The sequence below is a fragment of the Eriocheir sinensis genome, chromosome 35 (genome assembly GCF_024679095.1).
Source record: "Eriocheir sinensis breed Jianghai 21 chromosome 35, ASM2467909v1, whole genome shotgun sequence".
In the NCBI taxonomy this organism is placed as follows: domain Eukaryota; kingdom Metazoa; phylum Arthropoda; class Malacostraca; order Decapoda; family Varunidae; genus Eriocheir; species Eriocheir sinensis.
In genome coordinates this window covers 15,467,403-15,495,339 of record NC_066543.1, presented here as the reverse complement: position 1 = coordinate 15,495,339, position 27,937 = coordinate 15,467,403, and the positions used below count along the sequence as shown (strand labels likewise).

At 43.5% G+C, this 27,937-nt stretch overlaps 1 protein-coding gene across 1 annotated transcript in view; it reads left to right on the top strand.

The window, feature by feature from the left end:
• The first annotated feature begins 451 nt into the window (after window positions 1-451).
• The window catches only part of LOC127007559 (uncharacterized), a 72,780-nt gene continuing 45,294 nt past the window's right edge, over window positions 452-27,937 (top strand). Inside the window, exon 1 of the mRNA XM_050878730.1 lies at window positions 452-575. The gene's annotated coding sequence lies outside the window, so the exon portion shown is untranslated. The remainder of the gene's footprint in view (window positions 576-27,937) is intronic.

Genomic DNA, 27,937 nt, shown 5'->3' with positions numbered 1-27,937 from the left:
ATATAAATGAGCTAGAAATACAAATTGACAGACAACCAACATCTGTACGTACGATTTCATTCAGACACGAATTTGCATGCCTATCTCCCTCCTTCCCCACCTATGTACATACATACACACACATACATATAGATACATACATATATACATCCTCTTTTCTTCTATATCCTTCCTATCGGCTGTCGGTTCCTCTCTTCTTTTTACTTTCCCTTCACTCTTTGACCTCCCTCTCCCCTTCCTCCTTACAGTTGCCTTACAGTTCCTCTCTCTCTCCTCTTCTTACTTTTCTTTTCCTTCGCTGTTTGTCCCCTCTCCCCTCTTCTTCCTTACAGTTGCCTTACCGTTCATATGTTCCCCATTTCACTCCCCCCCACCCCTCAACAGTTTTTCCCCTTTCGCCCCTTCCTCCATTAAGTTGCCTTACCGTTCCTTTCTCTCCTTGCAGTTCCCGTGGTTGGGGTCGCCGGAGTGGTTGGGGGCACTGCCGTTCTGCCCTGTGACGCTGCCCACCCACCCACCGACTCCATTGTCATCCTCCTATGGTTTCGAGACCCGCTGACGACGCCCATCTTCAGGTAAGTTAAGATGAATGATTGGGGGTAGGGGGAGTATTAGTGAGTGGTAGCTTAGATTAGGTTAGGTTAGGTTAATAAAAAAATCGCTAGTGGTTTCGCAGTTGAGTTTCCAGATAAGTTTTAATACAAGGTTTGGACATGAAAGGAAAAATTTAATTCGTCTTCTGATATAATTATAAACACATGTTTGCTCTCTCTCTCTCTCTCTCTCTCTCTCTCTCTCTCTCTCTCTCTCTCTCTCTCTCTCTCTCTCTCTCTCTCTCTCTCTCTCTCTCTCTCTCTCAGGTAAAAGAGCATTATTCTCTTTGATTTGGTTTTGACTCTAACATCGCACATCCTTTCATCTATATTTTACCGCGCTTTGGCGAACCCTCCTCGGGGGTACGATAATAACTTGACTTATTCCTCACTCACTCGCTCATTCACTCACTCACTCACTCACTCACTCAATCACTCACCCCCTACCACACACACAATATAAGATGCCCAACTGACTCATAACCATTACTTTGAAAACTGCAAAAGAGGACTTAGATAGGCTACTACATATTGAAATCACTATTAGGATCATGCAACCCTGACTTTCAGAGGAGAGTCGTTGGAGGTTGGTGTTCCACATTGGTCATGGAAACAGACTGATGTATTAAAAAGGAGCGTAATGTCTGATTTGAACAGAATGCCGATGTCCAATATTGTGAGCATCAACGTTTTATTTCTATTTGTATACTCAGACATACTCTCGGATCGCTTGGGCACCATTTATCGATTTATAATTCTTTGCGTGATTTCACAAAGGCTTCTCGTTTTCTGCAGTATGATATAAATGTCTCGATTTTAGTCAAGTGTTCCTTAAAGTACCTCAGCAGGGATTGTTAAAGTGTTGAAGTTCGTGAGGTAGGCAGGAAAAGGTAAAGATTTTAGTACGCTTGAGTTTTGCAGGTGTAGGAAGCAGAGTTTCAGGGTAGCGAGAAACAATTTGCGGACTCCAGTGAAGTTCGTGGAGGTGTCTTACTCGGGTGGTTACTGTGCAGCATTCACACGACAGGGATATTAGTTATAAAGTTATAATGCTGTAGGGTGAACTCCGCAGAGGTAGCAGGTGCAGATTAATAGCAGCAACACGGAGAACTTGACGCAGGAATAAGCAGCCTCTGATATACAACGCACTACATTTGCATATACAGCCGTGTGTAGGGCGATTGGCCAGTTGCAGACTCATATTCTATTGTGGCGCCACTATAAACACTTGCCTGCGCCATGACGGGCTGGGGCCGAACACCATCCAGGCCCCTCAAACAAGCCTACCGGCGCTATAGGCGTAAACAAAAAAATTCTCTCCCTTCGCTAAAGAGGTCGAGTGAAAAAATCTAAGGAGTACCGGTACGCCCCGGCCTCCGACCATCATTGCTTTCACTCTAGAAATCTCGTGTATGGACTATGGGGTATTGCGTTTCATTTACAAAAGTGTGATTTTACTCGCCGGGGGGTGGGGGGGGGGGTGGGGGGGGGTAGAGCTCTAACACCCCAATAATAGCAGTGATCAACTTCCCCTTATTCTCCTTCACCTGAGATTATTAATTAAGTTGACTCCCCACGACTAACAACTGACATATATACCTGGACTTCCTCCACCTGCGGACGCTCATGCCAGTAACTGATTTACCGCTCCCACCCACCCCCACCCCCACTCCCGCTCAGCCGGTCGTCAGGGCTGCGGCACGGCTTGCGGACAACACCCATTACCTGTATTACAATACTAAAAAAAGAGCAACTCCTTTTAACGATAAACTGAACAAAACAGTAAAGACAGCTACATCAATCAAACAGATTATGTCCGAATACAAAATGGACGTGAAGTGACAACGCTTCCCCGCGGCAGCCCCTCACAAACGACGGGAGGAATCGTAAACAGACATCAATAGCGACGAAGCTGTAACTGCAGGATGTATGCGCTGGCAGAGGGGCGGAGTGACGAGGAGTCGGGCAGCTTTTGCGGAAATGTCTCAGTTGTCTCCCCTGACGCCTTGTGGAGGAGGAAGGCGAGGCGGGCGACGCGAGGGAGGGACGGGCGACTTGATTTGACGAGTGAGTGAATGATGGAGTCAGAAGGCGAGTTTCAGCGTGAATGTAAGGACGAGTCTCCCTGGCGGTGACCAGATAAAACCGTGAACCGCGTCTTCAACATTGTTTCTTGTCTCGCTTCCCCTTGAGTAATGTATATACTCCGTCAGTCACGCAGGATTGACCGTAGACTCTTAAGTGACAAAAGCATCAACACAGAACGCTATGACTATGCCTTCTAATCAATCTGTATGGCATTAGTGAGATCCACCCTGGCTATACTGTGTAGTATTGTCTGGGTATTGAATGCTCATCAATTCCGAGCTTCCAAATCGCCCTCTCTTGAAAGGCGGAAGATGAATGGCGACCAGATACGTGTCATAGTGGACGAGAGCGTTCAGCAAAAGCATATTTATACTGTTTATTATGAAAGGCCGACGGTAAGACTTGAGGCAATCAGTTTCTTGGAGAACTTGAGATTTGAAGGGAGAATAGCCCAGAACTCACGAACTGGCTCACAATTACTAGTGGAGGAATCAGATACTTAACAACCATGCGTAACTTCAGATGAGCACGACTGAAGCTTTTAAGAGGAGGGTAGATAAACTCTTGGACGGGGAGGAGAGAAGGTGATGAATAAGAACTGCTCTGTGGAGGCTAGCTACTACTACTACTACTACTACTACTACTACTACACCTACTACTACTACTGCTACTACGATTACTACTACTACTACTACTACTACTAATAATAATAATAATAATAATAATAATAATAATAATAATAATAATAATAATAATGAAAATATATAATAACATTAGAAATATAACTTTGTAATTGTCGTAATGGTAAGGACATTAGCATTTCATTCCTCCTCCCCTTGCACAACCAATATAAAAGTCTAATTTCCGTTTGACGTTCCATTTCTCGTTTTGTTTCAATTGGCATAAATCACATTACACGAACCTTTGTCGAGGCGGCCCAGCTGGAGGGAAGAGAGGAAGGAAGGAAGGAAAGGGGTGAGAAAAGGAAGGGTGGGGAGATTGAACGAAGAAAGGGCGGAGAGAGTGAAGGAAGGAAGGAAGGAAGGAAGGAGGGAAGGAAGGAAGGTCGGAGAAATGGAAGGAAGAAAGGACGGGGAGAAGGAAGAGAGGATGGGTGGAGAGAAGGAAGAAAGGAAGGAAAGAAAAAAGGGCAGAGAGAAGGAAGGAAGGGCGGACAGAAGGAAGGAAGGAAGGAGAGAAGGAAGAAAGGGCGGAGAGAAGGAAGGAAGAAAGGAAGGGTGAAATGAAGGAAGAAAGGAAGGGCGAAATGAAGGAAGGAAGGAAGGGCTGAGAGAAAGAAGGAAGGAAGGAAGGAAGGAAAGAAGGAAGGAAAAAGGAGGTAGGATATAGAAAGGAGGAGGAATTTGAGAAAGAATCTGTGAAATTTTATTCCAAAACTATCTTTTACACCTGGCGTGTCCTCGCCGTGCCAACCTTCTACATCTCTTTTTTTTCCTTTCTGCAATTTTATTTTATTTTCCTTGCAAGTTTTTTCATCTCTTTACTTTCATTTAATTTCCCTTCCTCTTCCCCTCTCCCTATTTTTGTTTTCTATCCTTCTCTTCCCGCTTTTTCCTCTCCCAATCCGCTATTTCACTTTCTTTTCCTTCATTTTTTTTCATTTCTTTACTTGCATTGAATTTCCCCTCCTCTCTCTCCCTATCTGTTTCCTATCCTTCTCCTCCCTTTTTTTTACACGTTACCTCTCCTCTACCCCTTCCAACCCTTTTCTTTTTGTGACCTCCCTTCCCCTTCCCTTGCTTTACTTTCCATCCCCCTTCACTGACATCCCCTTTCCTTCCCGTCCCCTCCTGTTCTTTCCCTTCTATTTTCCTGTCCTTCATTTTTTTACAACAAAAGAGCCGGCTCAAGGGGAACAAAGAGTATATATATATATATATATATATATATATATATATATATATATATATATATATATATATATATATATATATATATATATATATATATATATTTAGCAGAAAATAGTTAAGAGTAGCCAAAAGAGATATCAATTTCGGATGGAGAGGTGTCTTGATACATTCTTTTTGAAAGAGGACAAGTCATAGGCAGGAGGAAATACAGACGAAAGGAAGGCTGTTCCAGAGTTTACCAGTGTAAGGGATGAAAGAGTGAAGATGCTGGTTAACTCTTGCATAAGGGGTTTGGACTGTATAGGGATGGGCTAGAGTGGACAGTCGAGTGCAGCGGGGCCGCGGGAGGGGGGGAGGCATGCAGTTAGCAAGTTCAGAAGAACAGTCAGCATGAAAATATCGTAGAAGATAGAGAGGCAACATGGCGGGGGAATTTAAGAGGTAGAAGACTGTCAGTAAGAGGAGGAGAGCTGATGAGACGAAGAGCCTTAGACTCCACGCTGTCCAGGAGAGCTGTGTGAGTAGAGCCCCCCCACACGTGAGATGCATACTCCATACGAGGGCGGACAAGGCCCCTATAAATGGAAAGCATTTGTGCGGGGGAGAAGAACTGGCGGAGACGGTACAGAACGCCCAACCTCGAGGAAGCTGATTTAGTGAGAGAGGAGATGTTAAGTTTCCAGCTGAGTTTTTGAGCTAAGGATAGACCAAGGATATTTAGTGTTGAAGAACATAACAGCTGAGTGTTATCGAAGAATAAGGGATAGGTGTTAGGAAGATTGTGTCGAGTTGATAGGTGGAGAAATTGGGGTTTTGAAGCATTGAAGGACACAAGGTTCCTTGTACCCCAATCGGAAATGATAGCAAGGTCTGAGGTTCAGCGCTCTGCAGCCTCCAGTCTGGTGTCTTGTAGTTCCTGTTGAGAAGGTCTTCTGTTGAAAGAAGTTGAATAATGCAGAGTGGAGTCATCAGCGTATGAGTGGATAGGACAGTTTGTTGTGGAAAGACGATCATTGATGAATAACAGAAAGAGAGTGGGTGATAGGACAGAGCCCTGTTAAACATCACCTGTTGATAGGTTTAGGTCTCCTTGTGCCCACTTACACCGATGTCCTCTTTCCCTCACCTCCCCTTCCCTCTCTTCACTTTCACTCTTTCTTCCATCCTTCCCCATCACTGGCTCCTGTCCCCTCCCCGTCCCCCCATCAAAGGGCACATTGGCCTCCCCTACTTACTCCTCTCCGTCATTAGCATATAAATCATAGTTCAGTGCGTGTTAATGAGGGGGAAGGAGGCGCGGCGGCCCCGAGGCGAGGCGGCGCTAAGAGGAATTATTTCATGCCCGACGGATCATTAGCAGTATTACCTACCTCCCTTTTGTGCTACTGACCCCGCCCCGCCCCGCCCTGAACGCTGCCCCCCCCCCTTCCTTCCGTCCGTCCTTTTATCTGCTCTTCCGCCCTTTCTTTCTTCTCTCAGCCCTTCCGTCCTTCTCTCTGCTCTTCCGCCTTCCTTCCTTCCTTCCATTATTCCCTCCTTCCCTCCTGCTCTCTCTCAGCCCTTCCTCCCTTCCTTCCTTTCTTTTCTCCGCTCCTGGTACTGTGGGTGTTACTCGTGGTGATGGATATGATGATGATGAGGAGGAGGAGGAGGACATAAGAACATAAGAACGTAAGGAGTGGAGGAGGAGGAAGAGGGGGAGGAAAAGGAGGAGGAGGATGTTGGTTATCGTTTCAGGTGTTGTTGTTGGTGGTGATTTTTTTTGTTGTGTTGGGTATTGTTAAGAGCTGGTTTTGCTGCTATGGGTTTGTTGATGCTACTACAACAGCAATACAAATAACAGCAACAACGTCAACAACAACAACAATTACTACTACTACTACTACTACTACTACTACTACTACTGATAAAATGAACCAAAATTATCATCTTTACCATTATTATCATTATCAGTAGTAGTTGTAGTAGTAGTAGTAGTAGTAGTAGTGTTAAGGGTCGTAGTTGTAGTTTGCATTGTTGTTGTTGTTGTTGATGTTGTTCTACTATTGTGTTGTTGCTTTCGTACGTATAGTTGTTGTTGTGACTGACCGTGTGAATATATACACTACAACCTGCCGGCTGCTTGCTCCGATCTCCCCTTGTGGAGAGAGAGAGAGAGAGAGAGAGAGAGAGAGAGCACTGATGCATTCGTAAACACATATATATACAAACTAATAACACACACACACACACACACACACACACACACACACACACACACACACACACACACCTCCCGTGGCGCAACTGGTTACAGCGCTGCGCTGCCAGGCTTCACGGTCTGACAGGGCGGCGGCTCGAGCCTGCTCAGGCCGGATTTTTTCTGTTGACTAGGAGTGGTTACTGTGACCCCTTGATCAAGTTGGATGGGGTGTGGTGTGTGAATCCCTAACAGTACCAGAGATGGACGATAAAGTACTTGCTCATGTCAGGAGGTACCTGCCGGCGATTACAAGTCAACACGTGAGCAGGCCAGGTGAATTACACACACACAAACACACACACACACACACACACATACACACACACACACACACACACACACACACACACACACACACACATACACACACACACACAAATATATAACGCGGAGGAGTTGCCCTAAGTGAAATATTTTAAAGTATTGTGTTAGGGCTGTGTTGTATACTTTCTATTTTATTTTCGGGGTGGACTTGGACCAGTGAGAGGAAGGGGGGGTAGAGGAGGGGAGGAGAGGAGAGTGGAGGGGAGGGGAGGGGTGTTGCTTAGCATGAAAGTGGTGGTGGTGGTGGTGGGACAGAAGAGAAAGACGAAGGATGGAAGGAGGTGAGGGAGAGAGAGGGAGAAGGAGGGAGGAAAGAGAATGAAATGGTGGTGGAATCCGTGGAAGGGAGAGAAAAGATACGGAAGTAAAGGAAAGTGATGGAATAACAAACAGTAAAAGCAAATGGGAAAGGGTTAGAGGGAGAGAGAGGGAGACGAGAGAGAGAAAAGAGAGAGAACAAAAGAGGAGGCAAGGTCGGTCGCAGTGAATTCGCGGAAGAAAAAAGAAAACGTAGAAATATGAGAGGAAAATGGGGAGCGACATGCTAGAGGTATGGATAATGGGAAGTGACATGCGAGTTGTTGAAAATGGAAAGTGACATGCGAGTTATTGAAAATGGGAAGTGACATGCGAGTTATTGAAAGTGGGAAGTGATATGGGGGAGTTATATGGAAAATGGGAAGGGATATGCGGGAGTTATATGGAAAGCACAGGTGGAAAGGGAGATAAAACTAGAGGAAGAGATGATAGAAAAATTTAGGCCTAGCAATACAGGAAAGAGGATTAGAAAAACGTGCATGAAAAATTAAAAGTATATGCAAAAAAAAACCTTAACGAATAGCTAGAAATGAACGGAAATGGAAAGGGAGATAGAGAAAAGAGAAAAACGGAGAATGGAAAACTATAAAAACCAACAAAAAAGACAAGAAAAAACATGAACACCGAAAGAAAAAGAGGAAGAAAGAGAAAGGAGAATCAGCATAGATGAAAAATGACGGAAATGGAAAGGTGAAACAGAGAGAAGAAAAAATGGAGAATGGAAAACGATAAAAAAAACAAACCAAATAGAAAAAAAAGAAATGAACACTAAAAGAAGAGAAAGAAAGGAGAATCTCGAACTGAGGAAAAAGGAAAAAGGGAGGAAGGAGGAAAAATGGTTAGGCAAAGAGAAAGGAGAGAAGGGAAGGAGAAGGGGAGAAGGAAGAGAGAGAAAGAGGAAGGGGGAGAGGAAGGGGGGGTGATGGGGGAAGGGGGGGGGGTGCTAGGAGGATCAATTAAATACCGGAGACACAAGAACCGCCGACGTAAAAAGAAAAAAAAATGAAGGCGGTGAAAAGGTTGCGAAAAAGAGAAGTGGAATGGGGGATGTGTTGGCCCTCTGTGTCTGTCCGTCTCTCTCTCTCTCTCTCTCTCTCTCTCTCTCTCTCTCTCTCTCTCTCTCTCTCTCTCTCTCTCTCTCTCTCTCTCTCTCTCTCTCTCTCTCTCTCTCTCTCTCTCTCTCTCTCTCTCTCTCTCTCTCTCTCTCTCTCTCTCTCTCTCTCTCTCTCTCTCTCTCTCTCTCAGCTGATTTCCCAGAAGACGCACCTGTTTAAGAAGCTTTCACTGTAAGTAGAGTTTATTTTCATGTGGCTTTTTATCCCCTCGCCACAAAATCATTATGAAAGAAAACACTGAAAACTTGATCCGCCGCAGCCCCGTAGTGAAGGTCCAGAGCAACGTTTTTCAGATGGTCGTGCTCAGCCTCCTCTGTTTGCCGATTTCCGACCTAAAAACTGTCTCCTCCACCCCCAAAACTGGCTTCATCTAAAATTATCAATAAAATGGTTAATTACTGGTGTTTCTTGGCAACATTTATTTGTCAGAAGCCGGTAAATACGCGGCTCTGTGTACGATAACCTGGTAGCGGTGGTCCAGAGTCGGTGTTCTCAGACGCTTCCACCTCTCGCATCAACTACCTCCCAAGGCCGAAAATAGAGCAGTTGGGTCCGCATGAGTATTTTTCGAAGGTTCATGGTACAGAGAAACGGTCAAACCACCACCAGGGTCAGAAAACTACCCCTGGAAATGCTCACACTCCTACGAAAGCCTTAATGTTTAAGAATATAACCCCCGGACGTTTGAAGGTGTCTTTGGCGTGCCTGGTGACCGTCATCTGGGTGGAACGTACAATAGCCCACATAAGGAGAACGGTCTTACATTCTTAGCCGTTTAGTGATTTCTTGGGCTCATGTTTGGGATCCTTATAGTTGTTAGTGATAGAGCGCCGTGGTTTAGTGGGTTACAGCGTCAGTCCGTGGGTGTAAATTCTCTCTCTCTCTAATCCCAGCGCCACCGTGGGACGACTGAAAAGGCATCCCAATCCCCCCCCCCCCCCCCTCAAACGGTCACCTTATATGAACATTAGTAAAAGCTGCCAAGACAAGTAGGGAAAAGTTTCTAAGAGTGTGTAGTGTAGACGTTTTACTGAACTCCATTGCTTCTGCTTCTTTCATGATATCAACTTTACTTGAAATTACAGTATCTCCAATGTAAAAAAAAAATAGTAATGACAACCTCTCTTTTTTGGCCACTCCTCCGAACTCTTTTGATAGGGGCCGTGTTTAGCGGGCTTTCTTTTCTTATGATTACATTTTTTTGGCCCTTGAGTTGCTTCCTATACTGTAGAAAAATATAAAAATTGTTTGTTTAGGAGAATTAAAACAAAATAACGGGGAACAGACAAACAACATATGCAAAGTAATGTCTGTGGCACTCCGTCAAAGTCACTGAACTGAGGAGACATTCACCTGACACTGAAGGGAGAGGCGGAACATTCAGACGAACAGGAAACATCGAGGCCTTGATGGGAATAAAGTTGAATAAGTGGACCTCGTGGTGACACTAAAATAAAAATAATAAAAAAAACATGAATTAAAGTTATTACGAAGCTAAAACGAAAAGTCCGTATTCAGCAAATTATTTCAGAAGAGTTAAAAATACATTTAATAACGACGACGCAGCGAAAGCCTCGTTAGACTAAACTTGTGGAACGCATTCTTCCCCAGGACATCATTACTCGTCGTGAACTTTTGCCAAATTAGGAATCCGTTCCGTGAAGAGAAGATTACACTGTTCTTACCCCCCCGGAAAGAGTAAAATTCCGCGCACGAGCAGACATAAATAAAACGTGACATCCTTTTCCGTGACAACCGCTGCCGCCGCCGAGTAAGCTGATCGGGAGTTTTCAGATACTTTTCCTTGCACGTGTCCTTCCTTCCCACGCACTCAGGGTTATATTCTTAAACATTTCGGCGTCCAAGCGCGCTCGCACACACACACACACACTCACACACACACACACACACACACACACACACACACACACACACACACACACACACACACACACACACACACTCACACACTTCATAAGGCATTCGTAGAGGTTGTGAGTATTTACACGGGTAGTTTTATGATCCTTGTGGTAGTTTGACAAGGCTTCTGCGCCATGAACGTGAAGATAGCTCATGAGAACCCGAAGAATCTCCTTATCGCTCATGGGAAATAGTTGTTGTGAGGGGCGGAAGCGTCTGAGAATACCGACCTTTGAGGCATCAGAACTTTAGCGAGCACAGTCATGATAAAACACACGCAAATTGGACGATATTGTAGTCCATCTTCGCCGAAAACCAAAACTCGGTCGCACAAACTATTTCGCCTTTATTTTCCGGCTCCGGCTGCAGGGAGGTCGCCGCCCCTCGCTGGAAACACAAAACCCGCGAGACCGGACCATCTATAAAGAAAGGAAGGGCAAGCGGCGCGGCGTAAACAAAAGAAGCAAAGCCGGCGTGGTCTCTAAAAAGATTTACTCGGCGTTTTCAGCATGTCCCACACACCGAGCTCTTCCCCCCGCCATGAAAGGAGACAAAAGGTTAATAAAAGTAGAGCTCGAGCGTTTTGTTTTACACGCTAATACTATACATAAATATTGTTGCACGTGAAGTTAAAAGGAAAAACACGATGCATGAGATGATTTATAAGTAGCGACAGATAATGAAACAAAAAATATATATAATTACTACTAATAAAATGTATAAAGAGGTCAAGCGTTTTGTTTTACACGCACATACTCTACATGAACATTGTTGCACGTGAAGTTAAAAGGAAAAACACGAAGGATGAGATGATTTATAAGAAGCGGCAGATAATGAAACAAGGGCAAAACTATATGAAAACACACTAAGAAATAAAAAGTAAGGAAGTAGAAGAGTAAAAGTAAAGAAATAAAGATAAAACAAAGCAATATAGATAGATGATGCTTCGACAAGCATGACAACAAACAGACAAACAGACCCACAAACAAAAGCCGATTAAGTTTAAAAAATAATATATCCCAGCGCAGTTTTATTTATATTTTCTCAGACTGTTATATGCAAGCCCTGGAAACTCGCACAACACACACACACACACACATACACACACACACACACACACACACACACACACACACACACACACACACACACACACACACACACACACACACACACACACACACACACACACACACACACACACACACACACACACACACACACACACACACACACACACACACACACACACACAAACACACACACACACACACACACACACACACACACACACACACACACACACACACACACACACACACACACACACACACACACACACACACACACACACACACACACACACACACACACACACACACACACACACACACACACACACACACACACACACACACACACACACCACAGGACAAGCGTCCTCAACCACATTAACGTAAAGATTAGCAGCTCGGAAGATTGTTATTATAGCGAAGGTTTAGCGTAAGAGTGTAGTGTGCCTCGGTATACAAATCTCTCTCAGCGGGATAAAACAAAAACAAAAAAACGATACAGACAAACTCGCGAGATTTATAGTAAACGAATGAAGGCCACGCGCCGTCTGCCATAGCAAAAAATAAATAAAATAGAATAAAGTAAAATAAATGAATAAGATAAATAAGTAAACTAAAATAAAATATAATAAAATGGAAAATGAAAAGATAGTAAGTTAGAATTCCCTGCTTTTTTTTCTTGTCACGCAGCAATATGTATCTTTAAAAAAGAAATAAGGTAATGTAACTCACCATTATATATATATATATATATATATATATATATATATATATATATATATATATATATATATATATATATATATATATATATATATATATACAATATCTGTTAGCCATGTAAAAAAAAACAGCTAATAAGGGTTAAAAATTCCTTGTTATTATCGGTTATTTTTCTCGCCTCACTCAACAATACGTATCCTAAAATATGTGCCTTACCATTAAGAAATATATATATATATATATATATATATATATATATATATATATATATATATATATATATATATATATATATATATATATATATATAAATCACAATATATGGCAAGAAAATTAAGGCGATGAAGGAGCCCCAGGAAAAGGTGACGCAACACAAAAGGGAAACACAAAGGGAGGGGGAGGGAGGGAGAGTGGGAGGGAAGGAAGGAGGGAGGGAGAGGGAGGGAAGGAAGGCTGGAGTGAGGGGGAGAGGGAGGGAGACACACCTGACCCTATGGACCGTACACAGTGAGATATATAAGGTAACATGTCTCACCATTACTAAATATAAATAAAAATCACTATCTGTCAGCCACAACAACAAAAAAAACATAAATCTAATAAGGTTTAAGATATCCTTCGCTACTCCTTATTTCCTCTCTACACTCTGCGGTATGTACGTAAAAAGAAAAGTAATGTCTCACCATCAATAAATACATAAAAAAATCACGATATCCGTCAGCCATAGGAAAAAATAAATAAAGCTAATCGGGTTCAAGCAATTTCAAGTTCCCCTTTTTTCCTCGCCCCAGCAATATGTATCTCAGCATCAATAAATATACAAGCAAGCCCGATGCTGTATACCGTGATCAAGGGTACGTTTCGGCGGTACCAACAACACGCATCTCCATATCAAAGGACATTCCTCAACAAACAGGAGCATAATAAGCCGCGTGCACGCCGCCCGCTTCTCGTTCGCGAAACAAGATTAATGCTCAGAAAAAAACTACCTTTTCGGCATCCACCATGTAGCTTGCCTTCCTTCCAGCCTGCCTGCCTGTCTGTCTGTCTGTTTACCTGTCTGCCTCTCTCTCGCACACACCTGTCCACTCTCGTTTACACATCTGGTTTGAAGCGTAAAGCACGTTAATTAGCTGACTAGACATGGAAATGTAGTGTATTTAGCTAAGATTATGTAAATGTATGAGTATTGAGTCTCTCTCTCTCTCTCTCTCTCTCTCTCTCTCTCTCTCTCTCTCTCTCTCTCTCTCTCTCTCTCTCTCTCTCTCTCTCTCTCTCTCTCTCTCTCTCTCTCTCTCTCTCTCTCTCTCTCTCTCTCTCTCTCTCTCTCTCTCTCTCTCTCTCTCTCTCTCTCTCTCTCTCTCTCTCTCTCTCTCCTTTTCTGACTGCTTATTATTTATTCCTCGTCCTTCCCTGTTTTATTTTTTTCATTAATAGTAGTAGTAGTAGTAGCAGTAGTAGTAGTAGTAGTAGTAGCATCAATATGGCTACTAAATTATGATCCTTTAGTCGATTATAGTAAAATGAGCATGGATTTCCCTCACAAGAGCGTGGAGTCGTTCAATCACCGCGCAACGGCTCCAGACCTCTGTTTTTCCTCCATTGGCTACGGCGGAATAAACCGATGCCTGAGAAGTCTTCGGGAAGTTGAGCATTCTTTAATTGCTGTTTCCCTTTCGGCTCTGTGTCTCGGGGTTAATATCCACAACAATATCGAAATGTCAACGTGAAGAGCATTGTCCAGAGAGGCGGGGATAATCTTCCTTCCCTCCCTCCCTACCTCGCCCGCACGCTCACTTCACCGACTCTTCTCGTGTTTTACTAGTATTGTGTCTCCTGCTTGCAACTATTTCCAGTGCCATCGGTAACTTACACGTGCACACTCACTCACAGACAAGTTCAGTTACTCAAATGGAATGGTGCTTAGTAAGAGAATGCTGTTTCCTGCAAGGTGTGTGTGTGTGTGTGTGGGTGTGGGTGTGGGGGCTGGGGGTGGTAAGAGAGAGAGAGAATGATTAAAGGCAAAAAAAAGCAATATATAAATGGCCTTAGCAAAAAAAAAATGTGAAACACTATAATGTTGATAAGTGATATTGATAAAAGCGAACGTAGCAGTAGTAGTAGTAGTAACAGTAGCAGTAGTAGTAGCAGTAGTAGTAGTATTAGTAGTAACAAAAATAAAATTGACATAGGCTACACAAACATAAACATAATATAAAAATCAAAGCACGAACTCACAAACTCTATAGAAAACGAGGCGCACGTTCTTCAGCGGGGACTCAAATTTTACGCATGAACGCAACGCTATCACGCCCCTACACACACACACACACACATACACACACACACACACACACACATACACACAAAACGCTATGTTCGCAGTATATAGCGTGCGTACCCACCTGTTCTTAAAGAGAGAGAGAATATTCCTCCATATTTACGAGCCAATAACGAGCTATACCTGTCTCCTCCCGCCTAACGTAAAGTCCTACAGCCCAGATAGTTTTCGTTCCCTGTCCATCGCCTTATTATTTTTTTATTATTACTACTATTGTTTACCCGCCGCCGCCGATGTATGCGTGCGCGTGTGTGGGAATAGAGGTTGCTGGGGGTTGGGGTGCGGGGGGGTGAGGGAGGGGTTGCTTGTGTGTGGTGTGTGGGGGGTGCGTTTGCATATTTGTCTGGGTGAGTGTGTGTGTACGGGGATGGGGTTGAAGGCATTTAAAATCAATACATATGGTGTTTGTGTAAATATTCTAATAATGTCAACACTAATATAACGTTGATAATAAGATTGTTGCTGTTATTGTTTTCGATACTATTATTGCTGCTATTTTATATTTTAATTTATTAGTATCAGTATTAGTATTGGTATTAGTGTTATTATTATTACTAGTAGTAGTGTTAGTATCAATAACAATTCTAGTTCGGCCCTAAGGTATTAGCTGTCTTTTTTCATCTTCATCCATATCATCAGGTGTTGGTAGGGGAGCGCGTCGTGTCTGCTGTACCTGAGGGGAGGGGGCACTGGATACGTGTTGGGTATGAAGCAAGTTATTGATCGGCCTGTGCTGGTGAAACGTGGCACACCATACCCGTAGACTCTACACACACACACACACACACACACACACACACACACACACACACACACACACACACACACACATATCTGCATCTCTATAATCTATTCTTTACTACCTCTTATGGGGCATTTTGCAAGGGGCATAGGGCATGGGAAGCTGGCACAGAGCATCAAACTTGGGTATGATTTAGCAGACTTCTTTTTATTTATTTATTGGCGTCTTTATTCCCTTTAAAGGAGCCACATTCTTTTGGTTTATTTTCCTGTTCCGCCTTGCCTTGTGAACCCCACGGAAAATAAGACCTGACTGTTATGGGGGTCAGTCGGCCGCGAGCAGTGACAGGGATCGTTTTCCGCCCTTCGCCTCGTGTCCCCCTCGTGCGCTGCTCCGTAATGTTGCCTGGAAGCCTCGCGCCGCCTGCTGCTGGCCACGGGACGCCCGCTGACTAACAATGGCAATACACAGTTGAAATAATCAAGCCTGAAATATGATTTGAAGTCATTAATGTTGTAATAATGATGATGACAATTATAACTGTAAGAATAATGGCCGTAGGATAATCGTATTTTTCAGTTTTCAGTATCATATATCATTTCCATCATACGGAATAATGGTATTGGGAACAAGAAAAATAATTCGTATTGAAGCAGCAAGAATGTATTTTTGCGATTGATTGAATACTGTAATGTGAGAAGAAAGGTGGAGATAATAAAAGAGAGAAGGAATAAGCGAAGAGGAGGAGGAGGAGGAGGAGGAGGAGGAGGAGGACGGGAAGGAATACTTCGAAGAAGAGGAGAACGAGGAGGAAAGATATTGACATGTGGTCTCTTATCTTTATTAGTTTCTTGCCTTTACGATCACATGGAGGACGAGAGAGAGAGAAGAGAAGAGAAAGAAGAGAGAGAGACTACAGGCTTGGCAAAGAGATTAAAAAAAAAATAGGAAGAGAAAACAGGGCGAAGAAAATACTGTTTGTCAAGGAACCAATAACCTACCGATGCCTTCTCTCTCTCTCTCTCTCTCTCTCTCTCTCTATCTCTCTCTCTCTCTCTCTCCTTCTCAGGGTCATATTACAGCGCCTCGTGACTTTCTCCTGAATTTGAAAGATGCGACAGTTGCCCTTGAGCGGCCTTGCGTTTTCCTTTAATACGACGAAAACGGATCATTGACGCCTCCCCACCCCTTCCTCTCCCCTCTCTCCCCCTCCTCCTCTCCCCCCTCCCCACCACCTCAGAATTTGAAGAAAACGAGGAGATGAAAGGGTGAATGTGATTAGTGGTTTATTTTCGTCTTTTTTTTATCATTCTTTCATTCTTTATAACCCACTCCCCGCTTCTTGATCATCCTCTGTCGATTAAAGAGAAGAGAGAGAGAGAGAGAGAGGAAAAAATGCTTATAGATTCATCGCTTAGAATATTTTCCTCTTATACGTTTTGAAGAGGAGGAGCAGGAGGAGGAGGAGGAGAAATGACGTCATGATAAGAAGACTTGAGCAAAAAAAGGAGAGAGAGAGAGAGAGAGAGAGAGAGAGGCAAATAGAAAGATAGGCATAAAAGGAAGGCAGATAGATAGAGACACAAACAAACCGATTGATAAACAAACAAAGGCACACAATTAAAGAGAATAAACGTAAAAAGACAATTGTAGATACAGAAAGAATTAGATAGACATAAAAAGATCGACTAACAGAGACAAACGTAACAGTCGTCTTCATATACTTCGTCTTCTTCTTCTTCTTCTTCGGCTACTGCCTAGTTTTCTTTTGTTGATGCTGCTCTACGTTTTCCTCTTTCACACATTTTTACTTTTTTTTTTATTTCTCGTTTATTTCTTCTTCATCCACATCCTTATGGCTCTCCTTCTGGTCCTTGTCATCGTCATTCTCCTCCTCCTTTTCGCCGTTTTCGTTCTCCTTGTTCTCTTCCTCCTCGTTCTCCTTATCCATGTTTCCTCCTCCTCCTCCTCCTCCTCCTCCTCCTCCTCCCTACCTCGTCCCCTCCCCTCCACCTCCTACACCTCCACTTTCACCCCTTTTCCTCCTCCTCCTTCTCCTGCAAACCGGAAGCTTGTAAACGTAACCAAGATTTTGAAGGATGGCGATGTAAAAGTCTCGCCGCCGTCCCATCACATAAGTCAAACGTGAGTGCCAGTAAAGTCATCGAGAAAATGGCTTCCGACAGATAAGTCAATTTAGTGCAAGACGACAGTTAAGTATTAAAAGACCAGCGTGTCGCAGTAGTTACGTCCTTCTGCTCAACTTACGGTCTGAATGATTTTTTTTTCTATTTTTTGTTTTAAAAGCTGAGTTAGGAGGACACAGTTACCTCCCATAGTTTGAAATTCGGAATGTCTCCCACAAGAATCCCAGCGAGAGGTTCTGTGGGAAGTTAAAATCAAGGGAACTTACACAAAATATTTCCTTGCGTTGGTGTGTATATGAATCTATCCACAAATGTAAGGGCACTCCCACTGAGCCAAGCTGATGTCTGGCAGTCCACCCTGGAGTGTGGCGGCGGCGCTACCCTGCACTCTGTCTTGGTGGTGGTGTAGAGTGAAGACAATATCGTGCGTGGCAGCATACGCCTGACACTCCAGTAAGGTCCTGCAGAGCCTCCACTGTGGGCGCCATCAGTACCATGTCTTCAGCATAACTTAGCGAGTTGATGCACTTATCATGCAAGTGGCAGCCTTATGTCACGCAGAGCGGCAGTGAGATCATCTGGGTAGACGTTGTACAGGTAGGGAGACAGGATCCCTCCCTGGCGAATACCATTGGATAATAATAATAATAATAATAATAATGATAATAATAATAAAAATACCGTAAAAAAATCACGTTACCCCGTAAAGCTATAGTACCAATTCCTAACTGATCCGCTTGACCCTTACACTTGCTAAATCAGTACACATCCCATTTACGATTAGAAAGTACTACATCTTCTCTTGGATCACTGCTCAAGATTCGTCTTAGGATCATCGGTATCCAACTTTTCTTAGTTATCCTATTTCTTCTTTACTTCGTCGTCCGAGTTACTTTCTCTCTTCTCTTTTTCATGGGTCACTGATCAACATTCGTATAAGTAGCTTTGGTATCGTATTTTTCTTAGTTATTAATATTTCTTCATTATTTCGTCCTCTGAGTTGCTTTTTCTCTGTTCACTGTTCTCTTGGTTCATTACTTAAGATTCTTCTAAGTATGTGGCATCTTACTTTGATTAATTATTCTTGTATCTTCTTTAAATTTCACTCCTGTTACTTTTTTTTATTTCCTACTTAATTTCTGTTCTTCTGCTTCTTCTCGAGACTTTTGGTTTCTTGATCTCCCTCTCTTTCTTTGTCCTCGTCGAGTCATATATTCCTTTTCTCTACTTGTTCTTGACGTGATTCATTTGTCTTCCTTCTCTCAAGAACATCTCTGTAAAACGATTCTTACATGTGTAATAATCTGATATTCATTGTCTGTACTTAATGATATTCTCTCTCTCTTTCGTGTTCTTTTAATTATCTTGCATCCATTTATTATTCTCTCTCTCTCTCTCTCTCTCTCTCTCTCTCTCTCTCTCTCTCTCTCTCTCTCTCTCTCTCTCTCTCTCTCTCTCTCTCTCTCTCTCTCTCTCTCTCTCTCTCTCTCTCTCTCTCTCTCTCTCTCTCTCTCTCTCTCTCTCTCTCTCTCTCTCCAAAACAAATATAATTTATATAAGTCATCCCTTGAATCGCGACCTTCCTTCAGCCTTTATGGAGGAGGAGGAGGAGGAGGAGGAGGAGGAATATTTTTTTATTAGAGAATTATTCGCCATGTGAAACTTCTTTTCGTTTGATTGTTGACTTAAGCCTTAAGTTACAGAGAGAGAGAGAGAGACATCGACATCCTGGGCGTGAAATTGGACTCCAGCTGCGGTTCGACCGTCCACCTTCGAAGGGTGGCGCAAAGAAGCCTCAGGAAGGGTGAACACTCACTGCGCCGCATATATGAAGAACCCTCCCCTCCGATGCTGAAGGGCCTGAGCACCTCTGTAAAGAACTGGGAGTCCGTCCAGGTGATGGAACCTGTACCGCTCACCCTGGACCAGCCAGCGCCACTGCCACCTCAACCTGCTGCTAGAGCAGAGGAGTGCAGAGGAGGCGCAGAGCCTTTATCGTAACGGCACCTTAGCACGGCCATTGAGCAAGTGGGAGGACACAGCGACAACAACAACAACAACAACACCCACACAGAAAGAGGGAAGGGCAGGAATAAAGCTACACAAGAACCAGCTGAATAGCCACCAGACGCCGTCGCCGCGTCTTTGCCCTGACGGTGCTACCTACAAAAAGGCACACAGAAGTGAACTAGGTGCCCCACTGCAATGACCCAGACCCAGAGGCTACCTGGAGGAGGTCTGAGCCGCAGCACGAGGGGGGTGCAGTGCTGAACGCTCCCTCCTGGAAGTGCAATGGCCCGCTCAGCACCCAGCACGTGTCTTACGCTATCCTCCCCCTTGGCCAGTGGTGTGGTGGAACAACCTTCTCACTGCTGATGTGGATTCTTGACTGACTTGTCCACTCCAGCAGATGAAAGGATGCGATCCCACAGGTAGCTTCTCCTACCACACCCTTAAGTAAAATATGTATATATATAATTGTATAATATATTATTATAATAATTGTATAATATAATCGGCAGAAGCTTTAAATAGCTTCCCCAACCGGTCAGGAGTTTTAGCATAGATAAATAATACTTACATAAATATACTGAACACGTTTAAATAAAAAAAAAAAAAAAGAGACGTCAGTTGTGGGTTCATATACTAGGGAAAAATAACATACATTGGAGGTACATGCCTTTGTTTATTTCTTTTACCATTTTTTGGGGGGTCCAGCGAAGGGTGGGAAGTATGTGGTGGTGGTGGTGGTGGTGGTGGTGATGGGCGCTTGGCACCAGAATTGGTAGTGGTGGTGGTGGTTTGTGATATGAGTGGTGAGATCATGTAAACTACCGCACTTGAGGAGCTGTCGAACAAATAGGTGTCCCAATAACCGTTGAACCCAGAAAGCTGGTCAGGTCATCATGCAGCAAGGCATTGCGGCATTAAAACAACCGAATCAACTTCCAAATAGAGGTAAAATTTTTGTTTTAATATCTCAAATCAAAGATTGACGCAGTTCTCGACAGGTCATTAATGGCTGTAGCAGACTTATATGTAGGTAATCTCTCTATCAAAGGGACTCTGCTTAAAGCCGATCCTGCCTGGGTTAGAAAACCTTGAGTAAAGGCCAAACAATCACTGGGCACAGACACTACCCATGGAAGTACCAAGAACCTTTGCAATCCTTATCAAATGTGTGTGTGTGTGTGTGTGTGTGTGTGTGTGTGATTGCTGTGCTCAAATAACATTCAAACTAGATCTGAAACGATGAAAGCAGACAGAAGCTAATGAGCGAATGTACAGCACGTGCATATCTATATTTATTTTTACTACTTGACAGGTGACAGAGGACAGGTGCGCGAGGTTAAAGGTGAGTCTTAATGAGGGGAAGGGTTTGAATACGGGTCCGGAAGTTCATTACGTTCCCTTGTGTCGCATAAAACACTCCACTACAGCCTCATTTTGTTTGAGTTGATGGCGCTGGTGGTGGTATTATTGCTGGCGGTGATGGTGGTGGTGATGGTGGTGGTGACAGAAGGGTTAGGGGTGTAGTGATGGGGATGTTGAGAGGGTTAGTGATCATGCTGGTAAGAGGGCTGGTGTTGGTGATATAGTATTGGTAGTATTGGTAATGATAGTAGTGGTAGTGGTCGTGGTAGTGGTGGTAGTGGTGGTGGTGGTGGTGGTTACGATCCCAGTACTTCAGAACGGCAAAGAAAGGATAATAAAAAGAACGACAATAAAAAAAGTAAAGAAATAAATACAGAGACGGGACTTAACATCACAATAAAAAGCTTACAATGATAGATAAAGTAAAAGAAAATCACCAGTATTAAAAGCAAAAACAAACACTTATGCTAAAGCAGATTAGAGGAGGAGGAGGAGGAGGAAAACATCAATGATAACTGACTTCGAAAATGTAGAAGAGGAGGAGGAGGAGGAGGAGGAGGAGAACGTCAATGATAACTGACTTAGAAAATGTAGAAGAGGAGGAGGAGGAGGAGGAAAAGGGAGAGGGAAGAGATGGAGGAGGAGGAGGAGGAGAAGAAGGAGTTGAAGGTAACGTGAATATCGTCTCTGTTGTGAGGTACAGGAAGACATCAAGCTAATATATATTTCATTTCGAGGTGGTGGCGACTGATACAAAAGGAAGGAGAGGAAGAATAAAAAGAAGGAGAGTAGATGTAAGATGAGAGAGAGAGAGAGAGAGAGAGATTAGTTTTTATTATCACTGTGGAATGGACGAGTCTCTCCCTGGCGGTGATAGATAAAAAAACCGTGAACCGCGTCTTCAACATTGTTTCTTGTCTCGCTTCCCCTTGAGTAATGTATATACTCCGTCAGTCACGCAGGATTGACCGTAGACTCTTAAGTGACAAAAGCATCGACACAGAACGCTATGACTATGCCTTCTAATCAATCTGTATGGCATTAGTGAGATCCACCCTGGCTATACTGTGTAGTATTGTCTGGGTATTGAATGCTCATCAATTCCGAGCTTCCAAATCGCCCTCTCTTGAAAGGCGGAAGATGCATGGCGACCAGATACGTGTCATAGTGGACGAGAGCGTTCAGGAAAAGCATATTTATACTGTTTATTATGAAAGGCCGTAACAGTGAACTTGAGGCAATCAGGTAGCTAGTCCTCTTGAAGACTCTAACACACACACACTCTCTCTCTCTCTCTCTCTCTCTCTCTCTCTCTCTCTCTCTCTCTCTCTCTCTCTCTCTCTCTCTCTCTCTCTCTCTCTTCCGCAGTGATGGGCAGTCATACCATGCTTTCGGACCTCATGAAAGCATAACAATCAGCAAAGAGACGCACCAATAACACACCTTTACGACCTCTCCTTCACCTACCTGAGCCATGGACCTGCAAATCAGAGGCCCGCGGCGAGGGGAAGGATGCTCTGTCATGCCTTTGTTGCAGGGGCGGGCGGGCAGAGGAGCGCTCACACACCTCATGGGCTTCCTGAAATTTGTATCCGAGAGCCAGAAAGCGTAACCGTATCTCCCAGTGTGTGATCGCCCTTTAGGTTGTGTTTCAGTGAGGTTCAGGGCCGTGTTTTTAAACCTTTCTGCGCCCAAGTACACATATTTGACAAGGCTTTCGTAGGATATCTGTACATTTCTAGGGTTAATTTTATGGCCCGGGTGGTAGTGTGACCCTTCTCCTGTACCGTGAACCCAAAGAAACGCTCATGAGAACCCGACTGATCTTTTTGGCCTTGGGAAGTTGTCGATGTGAGCAGCGGAAATGTCAGAGGATACCAACCTTAATGTTTCCAGAACCGAGTCGTATGTAGTTGGCGCTGAGCTAAAGCAATGCTGGTCATTCTAATAACAGACTGTGCGACATCACAGAGATTACTAGACTTATTTATTTTTTTCGTTGCAATATGTGTAAAAGCATGTCAGAGATTTTAGAGTTGGTGAACCTGTTTCGATCATTTGAGTTCTGATAACCATAACAGCTGCGGCATCAGAGCGATCATTGTTTATTTTTTTGTAATGTCTATAAATGAACGTTTTTAGCTCCATTAAACATTCATAATTAACAAGTCCCTCCCATGCTCACCTGCCCCTCTTAACTAATTGAATTCGGATAATCCCAATAGCCCGAGTATAGCCAATGTTTTTTTTTTACATATATATTATAATGTGAATTGATGCCATATAGAGAAAAAGAGAAAAAGAGAAGTAATGAAGAAAAGTGAGACAACTATTAGAGAAACACGGAAAAATATAAAGCAGTAATGGCAGTAACCGAGCTGCTTCTAAAATTAACAAACATTTCCTTTCCTCACTTGTTATCTTAACCAAATTAATTCTGTTAATTAATCCTAATAGCTACAGTGTCACAGGGATCACTGAGCCCTATCATTTTTTTTCCATTATGTTTATAAAAGCGTGTTGTTAGGCCCATCACAGGTTTTATAATTGATGGACATCTCCCTTCCCCGCCAGTAACATATGCGGTGCTACCCCATTCTGGTTCTAACGGCCACAATATAACAATTTCTGGTCCCCTATTTATGCACTCCGGGTCGCAGGGTCCCAATCACTCTACGAATATGTGGTCCCTGAGTGAAGACGTTCGGCTGTAGCTTCGAAACTAAACATGGATTGTTCTGGAAAATACTCTCATTGTGATTCCCTCTCAGAATTACTGTAAAGAACTCCCACTAATCTTAACATAACTTAACCTAACCTAACCTAACCTAACCTAACCTGCCCTGCCCTGTTAAAGAGTGGGCGCCACATACTCGAACAGAGAAGGGAAATACACCTCCGCTCCGGGTTTTGGCTGAGGCACAGAGCAGCAGTCACCGCGCACACATGGCAGACAGACGCTACTTGCTGCCTTGGTCCTGCAGGGTCTTGTTGGCGCAGTGGGATCATGGTCTACTCAAGTTCTTGTCGTGCTCGGTTTTAGGAACACCGCCTTAACGTAATAATTTTCCGTCTCTCGTTCTTGTAGTGTCATATTATTATTCTTTTCATAACATGGTATTGCTCCAGGGTTGTGGGTCTCTATCGTTCTAGGATGAGAGCGTCCTCCTCTGATAGAGTAATGGCTGTATTTTGCTTTCTTGCATCTCTAGGATAACTTAATTTGATGTTAGATGGGTACTATTTCTGAAGGTGTGGTTATTTCGACTTGTCCTAGAATAAGTGCATCACACACACGGTGCTGCGGGAGGCAACACCGAAACTGTGAAAAAAAAGGTAAACAAAGGGTGAAGCGTCGCCGTTGCCATGGAGATGCATGCGAGAGGTCTCAAGCGGTGAAGAGGTGACCTGATAACCAATGCGGTCTATTCCCGTCTTACATAAAGGAAGCAGCGCTCTCCCGTACATAGAATGGTAGCGCTCTCCTGAACTATGCAGAGAGACGTTACCCACCACAGACTCAAAGCCCACTGAGCACCGAGGCCACGCGCAGCTCAGCCAATCCCCCAAACCTTACCTTAACTTCCCCGTAATAGGATAGCGAGGCTCATCACAACAGGGTGTTAGCACTCTCTAGTAATGAGACAGCGACGCTCTTCCATAATGTATTTTTTTATATAACAAAGCTGATGGCCTTATCTGTCAAAGCCAACGTAGAAACTATTTCATCGTTTTCGGGTTATTGGTTCATTTGGATCGTATTAAGTGTCTCTTTTTGTAATGCAGGTGGAACAATGATGACTAATTACGGGTAGGTATTCATTCATTTCCGACACATGCAGGCTCGCTAACCCATGTGGAAACTCGTTATGGTAGGTTAGAGAGGGGCGAAAAGAAATTATATACGAGAATACATTTGCCACAACAGTCTTAAGAAGTTTGTGCATACACTTTGCTACTTAAACGACGTAACAATAACCTACAGAAAAGGCTTATAGGGAAGCGTAACGGGTAAGTAATAGAGAAAGTGTTAAATATAGCAAGGAAAAATAATGTTGAGAATAGTACATTAATCGAGAAAAGTAATAGGAAATAGATAAGAAGTAATAGGAATGAAAACAGAGAAATAACAAAGAAGTACTCGAGAAAAGTTACGGAGAGTGAATAGTGAAAAGAAAGGGAAAATGTGAAGTAGTGGAGAAAAAAAGGAGAAATGCCTCGACGTCAGCAAGACAGTGCAGCCTCCACCAGTTTGATGCGAACAGACTCAGTAAAGCAACGACGTGTGTTTATTTTTGACGTGAATCCTCAAGCCACTGAGGAACTAACTTGTAAAAGGCACCGTGCATGACCAGTAACACTACAGCCTCGAGGAATACTCGAAAGCTGAATGTGTGACCCTGAAATTGTAAGTCAGGATTTGTATTGGCCTTATTAAGGTCCCAGGGCTGGCATGAGGTGACCCAACTCTTACTGCGGCTCATGACCTTGGTGGAAGTGCTGCTCATATCATGAAAGGGATGCCAAAACCACACACGATTTAGACTTTTTATTCATACTGATTATATTTTGTGTTTTATATATATATATATATATATATATATATATATATATATATATATATATATATATATATATATATATATATATATATATATATATATATATCATTAGAAGCAGCAGTAGTGGTAGTAGTAGTAGTAGTAGTAGTAGTAGTAGTAGTAGTAGTAGAAGCAGCAGCAGTAGCAGTAGTAGTATTAGAAGCAGCAGTAGTAGTAGTAGTAGTAGTAGTAGTAGTAATAGCAGCAGCAGCAGTAGAAGCAGCAGTAGTGGAAGTAGTAGGTGCTGTAGGAACCATATCTTTACCGGCATCATTATTACCACTGTTCCTGTTGCCATCATTAACATGTATGCAGGAGGCTTCGGGCGTGTTTGTAGTACTATTATTATTACTCCCTCGCCCGCTCACTTATCACAGTCGCCCTCTCCCCTCACTCGCTCCCCTTTTGAGTTACATTTATCGAATTTCTATATTAATTTCAGTTTGGGTATGGTTCTCCCTTCCCGGAGTGTATTTTTCCGTAATAATATCATCCTTGCATTCTCGATAGGCTCTCACATCATTCTATTATATTCTGTTCTGTTTTGTTCTCTCTCTCTCTCTCTCTCTCTCTCTCTCTCTCTCTCTCTCTCTCTCTCTCTCTCTCTCTCTCTCTCTCTCTCTCTCTCTCTCTCTCTCTCTCTCTCTCTCTCTCTCTCTCTCTCTCTCTCTCAATCAATTTTTTCTCCATTCTCCTTGTTTAAAACACATTACCGTCACATATGGTCTACCTTCCTCTTAGGTTAACACATTTTCTTCCCTTTCTTTTATTTTCTGTGTTTTTTTCCTTTCCACTCTGTACTCAGGCCATTTAGCGCATTCAGTCCCCTCTATTTACCGTTCTCTTTATGCCATGACGAAGAGAATGGGGGCCGGGTTATTCACACAATACCTGATTTTTGGGGGACTCCCTCCTGTCGCTGAGTTACTCTCATAGAAGCATCAAATGGCAATGAAATGGATACACAGCATCCTCAAATAACATGGGAGAATAGGGGTAATTAAAACGTCGTTCAGAGGCGAATCTTGACTTTATTGAAGTCTCAGGGGAGGAAGAAAAAGGGGAGCATGCACATGCAAGGTAACTTGCCTTCATGTACGTTATTGGTGTAACTTCCTCTGTGTGTTTAGCTCCCCGAATTCATGAGATGGGGCAGGTTCTTCTCTTCTCTCAGTCAAGTATCCGTGTGCACACACACACACACACACACACACACACACACACACACACAGAAACACACGGCCCGGTAGCTCAGTGGATAGAGCGTCTGGCTCACAACCAGAAGGACCGGGGTTCGATTCCCTGGCCGGGTGAAGATAAGTTGGGTTTATCTTCTTTCACGTGTAGCCCCTGTTCACCTAGCAGTGAGTAGGTACGCGACGTCAGGCAAGGAGTTGTAACCTCGTTGTCGCGGTGTGTTGTGTGTAAGTGGTCTCAGTCCTACTCAAAGATCGGTACTATGAGCTCTGTGCTCTTCCGTAGGGGAACGGCTGGCTGTCTCGAGAGAGACCAGCAGCAGACCAAGAGGTGAATTACACACACACACACACACACACACACACACACACACGAAGGTGCTAAGATGACTGTCTCCACTGGAAGGGTCACTAAAGGCGGCGTGACACAGGGTGGCAGAGGGCGCCGAGAACCCCTAGTAAACTAATCCAGGAGGCACGAGTGTGTGGCGGCAGAGTTGCAGGGCATGCGGCAGCGCCTTGCTTGTATTACCTGCATCGGCTTTCCCAGTGCGGCCAAAGGATTCTCCTTCCCAGATGCTTTTTGTGGCGGGGGCGAGCCATAAGTATTTTGGGCGATGCCTGACACCACGGAAGCGACGCATGTTTGCTGCAAAGGAACACTGGGAAAATGGAGATAGAAAATATAATTATGAAGAAAGAAATTAAGAAAAAGAGAATTGGCATTAGTAGCAGTAATAGCAATAAGAAACACCATAACAGCAACAGCAACATCAATAACAATTAAAATATAGACGACAATAATAAAAATAACAATGATAATGATGGAAATAATAGCTATGTAGTAACTGTTAATAATAAAGATAATGTACATGATAACACAGCAAGAACAAAAAAGGCTAACAGTTTTAAGTTTCTATGTACTACTTTATATCCATATATAAATCAAATTGGAACAGACTTCGTTTTAGAAACTGCCACATTTATTCATTTTAATCACCATGCATCGGCTTAGTTGGTGGGGAGTGTTTCTCTGGTGTGTGTATGATGTGCTGGAACTGAAAATGACCCAATAAACACTGGTAGCATGTGACGGAGTATGTTTACAAGGCATCCAGCGTGACGAAACCGGGAAATCTGTGCACAGCACCGGCTTTGTCTTGCAGTCTAGGATTTTTTCCAGTGCTAGGCCTGTCTTGACGCTTTAACCTTGAGACGCGCCAGTGCCTTTTCCATCCACTCCCTTATCAATCATAAAAGCAAAG